The following is a 7815-nucleotide window of genomic DNA, read 5'->3' on the forward strand; positions in this document are numbered from 1 at the left end:
GACAGTTCCATCGCCAAACGCTCGGCATCAGGTGTGAATGTCACGGGTCCTTAGAGATGACCTTAAAAACGGATGACCCGTGTCACAGTAGGTGTGTCACGCTAAAGAACCCCCACTGCTCAATGGCCATAAGCGTCGAACATAGGCCTAAATTTGAAGCCCTTCACCGGTCTTGGTGATGTCTCCATATGAGTGAAAAATTCTCGAGCGACAGGTTAAGCAAAATACAATCAACCACACTGTCGATGAGACTAATAGTTTGTCCGAATCTGATACAAGGGGAAATTTGCATAATATGCTGATGATAGTTGTGTTCTTCAAGAAAAGAGAGACGAATGATGAATCAGAGTTTTGGAATATTTAGGATCGCTATAATGACCTAATTTGTAAATACAACTTTCGTTTGGTCGAATGTTATTTGACAGTGTTTCATATCACTGTTTAGACCGTTCTCTACATACATATTTTATCTACGGATTAATCTGTTTACCTGATCAAGATATAGAGCTCATGGAGGATGTGACCGACCGAGAGGGGATGATCACTCCTCCTAGGCACCTGGACCCATATTTACTAAAGTTCGTAGACGTAAACGTAGGATTTACGTCTGACTTAAGATTAGAGTTACGTACTCATAAAATGGTATTTACAAAACCGTTCGTAGCTGCAAACGTAACTTACGATGTACGATTGCACTTACGCGTGCGCAGTGGCTATTTTCACTTCGAAGCGTAAAAAAAGTGTGAATTTGCTCATTTACTTCATTGTGTACACACAGGTCACGTGCTACCCACTAATTATAGAATGTATTTACTTCGAATTCCCTGCGCTACCGCCGCATTGTGACGAAAAAGAACACAGAACTTTGTGAGAAAGCAACGAATTTCAACGTATGCCTGCCAACGGCATGTCGATCAACTATACCGTTATTCAGTGTTGTTTACAAATCCAAATGGAAGGTTCATCAAATTTAACGCATTTGACTTGTGCATGGATCTGCGATGCTGTTGGTGTTCAAAAAGAAGTCGGCATGGACTGACAAGTAAGTTAAGTTGTTTGTGTAGTAATAACCTTAAATGTTTTACCACTGACTACTCGTCACTAGGCCCCTAAATAATGTTAAATTGACTTCAAGGGGATTCAGTACATGCCACACATCGCAAAATCACTGTCCTTTATTCATTTTGTTCTCAACCTATGTAACTGCTATAATACCTGGATCTTAATTTCTAAATAGTGAGCACATATACATATGTGTTAGTTATTTACAATTTTATATGTGCCCACTATTAACACAGTGTTAAGACACAAGCTCATTTGTGTACAAGGAAACTTCAAACTTTTGACAATACCACAATTGAAATTCAAAATTAGTTATCCCATTTTTTTAATTTCATGACTGGGACAACATCAAAGCAGTATCATAGCTACCTGTACACAAGTACACACATGCTTTCACATCATTTCTCAAAAAGAAAAACAAGAATATTGGTGAAAAATGAATCTAAAATATACATTATATATACAGGCACTAATTCTAAAATGTGTGATTTGTACGTGCCCCTCTATTGCATGGTTATAAAATATGAAAATTATTATTGCTTTAAACAATATATACTCTGGGCGAACAGGTAGATAGGGTGAATGGACTCGGTGCCAGATGAGAACAGTTACAGTCTCTTTTAGCATCATTTCAATTATTTCTTGTGCACATCCATGTGCAAAACTTTCAGAAAATACTGTGAAACAAAATCGCATTCAACTACAGTTGTACAACTGTGTGAAGTCAGTGTTAATTTATCTAACGTAGAATAACATTGACTATATATTAATTGGAGACATTAGGTGTGATATACATGTAACATGCACTAGATATCCAAGTTAGCTGACCTCTGTTATTTTTCAAAGGGTCATAAAGGTGGTCAAGAAATAAATTGCCAACAGACAGCAACATTCCTTGATTTACATGCATTTCTCTTCATGTCCTCTCCTGAAAGATTTTCCATGATGCCTCAGGGTTAGGATTGGGATGCAAGATGTACAGTACATATATATGATGTAAGTATATCCACTGTTTGTACACATTTAATTATTTCTGTACTTACAAAGTTTTAAAAAATCCAAAACAAATTATTGTACATGGTACATAATGTAATGATTTTTGTAATGCATTGATGATTAAATCCTTAGGCAAAGATTTAAGAACATAAATTTATGAGTTTTTATGATCAAATTTTGCATGTTTTCTATCTGTCTGTCTAAGCATATCTTCACCTCTTTGCAAATAGACATTTAACCAATCTAAGGACATACACTATGTTTCTTTGAAATTATTTTTTATCTCCTCGATATTAAAAATTCTTGCATGATTTCCAAAATAATAGCTGTAATTTTGTCACCAAAATTTGAAATCAACACTCAATAAAAATTGCTCTATATTATATATTTCTGATCAGTAATAACACATGTATTCAGTTATTTGAAACACCTTTTAATCTCAAAGCAAGCAAATGAATATATGTAATTTTGGTGATTAAATAATTAATATTATCTTGCAAGCCAATAATTCTTCTTTATATATTTCTTTACACTAAAAGCGGTTATCAAATGTACTTTTATTAGGTCACCTGAGTTTACTCAGTAACATATTGCAATTAGTTTTCATTTGTTGTGCGTTAACAATTGAACATTTTTAACGTTTTAATAACTACCAGTCCAATTCTTTTCAAATTTGGTATGAAGCATCATTGGGACAAGTGGGACCAATTTTCAAAAATCTTATCAAGAAACACACATATATAAGAAAAACTAAATGCATAGTGATGTAGAGCAGGCAGGCCTCTACCAAAATTGTAAATTTCATGATCCCCGGGGTAGGGGTTCTGACCCCAGGGCAGGGCAAATCTTATTATATAGTGTTTATGTGTATAAAACACTTAAATTACATCTTCTTTAATGCTATTGATACTGAATTGAAACTAAATGGATAGAGCAGGTAGTCTTTTACCAAAATTGTAAATTTAATTTCCCCCAGAGTAAGGATTTTGACCCCAGGGTGGGGCCAAACCTAGTATATAGTATTTATGTGTAAGTTTGCTGACACTGTATGAAATATAAATGCAGAAAAGGATGTACAAAAAATGGTGAATTTCACAACCCAGGGTTATGACTTTAAGATGAGTCCAAATTAGTCATATCTTTTGATGTTTTCATTTGAATACACCTATTTAAAGTCTTTCATCAGTGTATGCACCTTGAGGGATGTGAAGTTTTAAGAACACATCTTGTGTTTTATACTGTTGCTGAACATTATAATATAATTAGTTTAGATATTTAGAACAGGATTTTTTTCTAGATTTCATAGTCCATGAAAGTAATGATACTTTTCCACTAGTATTCAGGTGACCGATAAGGCCTGTGATCCTCTTGTTAGGTTTCTGGTTGTTTTTTTTTTTGTTTTTTTTTTATTTTATTTTACCGAAGAAATATTTTTATTAGTCAGTGATACATATTCCTTTGCCATTGGGCGATTTTGAGAGATAAAAATCACTTTCACAGCAAATATGCCCCTTTAAATTTATAATGTTGTACTACCATGTATTATATGTCAGCTTGAGTAGCTCAGTGCAAAGGTACCAGGTTCAATACTCAATTGTGCTAAAGATTTTTCTCACCTTCTTTGCTACAGTAAAATCCCATTCATATACCTTACTTCAGTACATATCAGCTGATTTTACATTTTCACTTGCCACAACCAGGAACTATCAAAATGTGTTAACTCTAGACTAATTAAACCTGAGAATTTAGTAGAAAGAAAATAGAATGCAAGTGAATTGTACCTGAAATGTCACAAAAATATTTTTTATTTATAAACGTGAATGACCTTAACTGAAACTTATCATTCTTGGTTAAAAAGTATTTTTTTTCTGGTTTGGAAAGAAGCCAATTTCATTACAAGGGGAATGCTTAATGAAAAAATACTAAAGTTGACCTTGGGATCATTTGAAATGTTTTTCTTAATATGGGCTCTTGGGTTATAAATCATTAAAATTAGAAATTGTAGGTGATACTTAATGATATCTTCCCAGATATGGTGTACGGTATATATAAATATACTGTAAATAAAATCAGTATTATCACAATTTTACAGTTTATTTAACTAACAATTATGTTGCATGTATTTTCCAAGCCTTATGGAATTTGATTGCAGTGTAATGACAGTTGTTTATTTAAATCAATGTAATACTATTATTTTTCTAGGTCTATGGGTACATTGCAGTAATGGCCTGAAAAATCTTTTGCGAAACCGAGAAATGTTCATCTTTCATTGCCATGATTGTGTAAAAGGACGAGCAGATGAATGATTCAAACATATATGGCAGGATTGAGAATCGAACCCATGACCCGTAGTCTGGTACTCTACCCACTGATCAATCCATGCTGATGGTTCATCTGCTACATTGATGTCATCTTACATATTTATTTATTCATTGATATCATGAACATTTAAAAATTGACAGTAAAATGAAAAAAAGTTTGATATTCAGCAAAATAGAATTTGTTACAATACATGTTAAAGAAATTAAGTACATGTGCATGCATTGCTATGCATACAATTATGTACATGTAATTATATTTGTTAATAGATACATTTTTAGATGAATTTTCATGTTGTTATTGATATTGACATGTACATGTATTACTTCCTTTTCTAGAATGATTTTAACATCTTGATTTTAAAAAGATGACATGATAAATAAATCTTAAATATTTGTCAACAAAGTTGTCTGGTGGGTTAAAATTTGTAAAGAGGAGCATTAATACATATGTCGGTTTAATGTGAGAAGCCTTCAGGATGAACTTTTATCAGTGAGATTTTTATAAATTGGGGGGGGGGGGCTTCAACAAAATAATATGTATGTTGAAGGCATCGTCCTTGGAGTTTGGTAATATACACTGCAAAGACTTTTACCTAGCTGATCACATATAAAGGTCAATTACATACAAATCATGAATGGTAGAAATATTCATATATATGCATTATCAATGAAGGTTTGACTCCTGTAGGATTATAGTTAAAGGAAATGGCACTCTGAAAGATTGAAAGTCTACACCTGACTACACTAGTAGGCATCACAATTGCTCTCTGAAACAAATTACACAAAATTGTATTCTTGGAATGAAATGCATATCTTTTTTTTTTAAAGAAATATTTATTTAGAGGCTCATTTCCCTGTTGTGTAAGTTACAATGTAACAAATAGTTATTTGGACTACCAATATTTGCTTATGACCACAAAGTAAAGATCACATATCTATAAGTAGAAATAGTTTTTCTATAGCTGTCGATCACCATGTATTCTTGTAGACACGGTGACTCTCTTCTTTTGAAATCTAAAACATTGCATGTTTGATTGCATATATATACACATTAATTCCACCATGTTTGGAAAATTAAAAAAATGTATTTCCTTGAAAGATACTAGACCTACCCTATATAATAAGATAAATGGCAAAATTTTCTTTTTTTTTAAATAACCTGCATGACTAAAATAAAAAGCTTCCCAATTATTTCTAAAGGCAAGGTTAGATCCACCCAGTCTGATTAAAATCAAATTTCTCACTTTGCTCGATATACGAACAGCGAATGTCCGTATATCGAGCGAAGTGAGAGGTTTGCTTTTAAATCGGACTGAGATCCGCCACAAGGTAAATTAGATCGGGTTCAAAATTTAGAGAATTGTCACACAATTGCAGATGATCTCAAAGAAAACGATAATCTGAATAAATACAATTAATTTGTGTATTACTAACCAGCTTATATGCATCTAGAGGGTTTGTAAGGTCTTTACACAAGAAATTATCGATAAAATTGACAAGTCGCCATTTGCTTTGTTTATTCTTAAAGTTACGATCAGCTTACGTGTACTAGTATAGCACACGTAGAGTTACGCTTATTTCTGACGTAAATCTACGTCTACGACTGTTAGTGAATACCGTCCCACACGTAAACGTACGCTACGTCTAGATTTACGCTACGTTTACGTCTTTAGTAAATATGGGCCCTGATCTCACATTTGGTGTGTCCAGGGGCCCGCTTTTGCCCAACTCTTACTTTTGTATTCATTATAGGAGTTATGAGATTGACCATTGTTAGTTATCTTCACTAATTCACTTTTTGTTTCATTCTTTATTGAATTGATTTGAAATTTTCCTTGTAGGTATATATTAAGACCCAAACCAGTTAGGCATGGTCAAAATTACTTACCATCATGCGCAGGCATCTTTTAGGTCACCTTACTTTACTCAGGTGACCTATTGCAGTTGGTTGTAGTACATCGCCGTGCGTTATGCGTCGTGAGTTAGCAATTGAATATTTTTAACTTCTTGTTAACTACCACTACATTCTTTTCAAATTTGATATGAAACATCTTTTGGAAAACGGGGACATAAAACGTAGATTTCACCCCCCCCCCCCCTTCAAGCCCTAGGTGAGGGACAAATACTGCCCAAATTGACCAATATTCAAAAACCGCACACGTGTAAAAAAAAAAATACACTAAATGTATAATAACATAGAGCAAGAAGACATCTTCCAAAATTTTAAATTTCTTGATGCTCGGTGTAGGGGTTCTGACCTCCCAGGGTGAGGCTAAAATTGGTATAAGGTGTTTATGTGTAAAATACTTAAATAACATATTCTTTAGTGTTATTGATACTAAATTGAAACTAAGTAAAATTTTTAGAAAGAACATGTAGTCATTAAATGAGATTGATCACTGTTCGTTATTTTCACCTTGCATGATATTCCTCAAAATAATTTCATATGGTGTATACTTCCACGAAATTGTTATGATGTCTTCGTAAAAAGCTTTACTTATGTATAATACATATGTAAATACAGCATAGTTTACGATAACGTTGTGCCATTTTGACGTCACTTTATGCGACGTCATGAACAAGAAAGCTATACCATGAACTCAATATGAAGATAATCCAATTTATGTCGCCATATGCTTCAAGTTTTATTAAACAAGTGTGCACTATAAGTTTTATTTGAAAAGTTCAATTGATTTTTTCCGAAGGTTTTAATCAATTGTAGATGATTCGATGCGGCATATGCAGTGATGTGAAGGACGATTACTGTAATTGTATCTAAGAATTGTAGAGCAACCCATATATATTCATTCAATTTTAACATTGCATTTACATTTGCATCCAATTTGCATTGTTTTTATCTAAATTAAAAAAATATCATATATGTATGTAGCGCGTGGTTACCTTAAGTTATTATTGTGTGTATATGAACACTTTGTGTTGTTTTTTTTTCGAGCGCACTAAATGTTTTAAGCGAAGGAACACGCACTAACCAACGCTACATTGGATTGTACATGTAGTAAAAAAAACCATGAAATTCATTCAGAATATATGTGAAAAGAAATATTATAAAACGAACTTGAAAAGTTTGTTTTTTTCAACACACGACAGTGTGACCGACTGTGAACCTTATAGGGTGTGATAAGAATTACAAACAATGTGATAAGTTCTACACAAGAGTTGACACTGACACCGTGAAAAACCTAACAAAAATAATCTTGTCGGTATTATATTCAATGTTTTAGCATATACACTTGCATCTATTTACACTATTTATTTGAAGAAGAAAAATATTCAGGCTCCTGACATTTATCTTTATATAACAAATATTTCAATGCATTAGTATTTATGCAAAGGGAAAAAAGTGTGAATCATATATCATATTCATTGTCTCAAACCACGTCCGAAGTCCGCATGGGAGAGGATCGTATATTTTGCC

At 33.1% G+C, this 7815-nt stretch overlaps 1 long non-coding RNA gene across 1 annotated transcript; it reads left to right on the forward strand.

Moving 5' to 3' along the window:
• The first annotated feature begins 954 nt into the window (after positions 1 to 954).
• On the forward strand, positions 955 to 4443 carry LOC130049918 (uncharacterized). The gene is made up of 3 exons (XR_008798287.1): positions 955 to 1042; positions 1909 to 2058; positions 4261 to 4443. It is a non-coding gene; the product is annotated as an uncharacterized LOC130049918 (long non-coding RNA).
• The last annotated feature ends 3372 nt before the right edge of the window (positions 4444 to 7815 follow it).

Source organism: Ostrea edulis, chromosome 8 (assembly GCF_947568905.1).
Source record: "Ostrea edulis chromosome 8, xbOstEdul1.1, whole genome shotgun sequence".
NCBI lineage: Eukaryota > Metazoa > Mollusca > Bivalvia > Ostreida > Ostreidae > Ostrea > Ostrea edulis.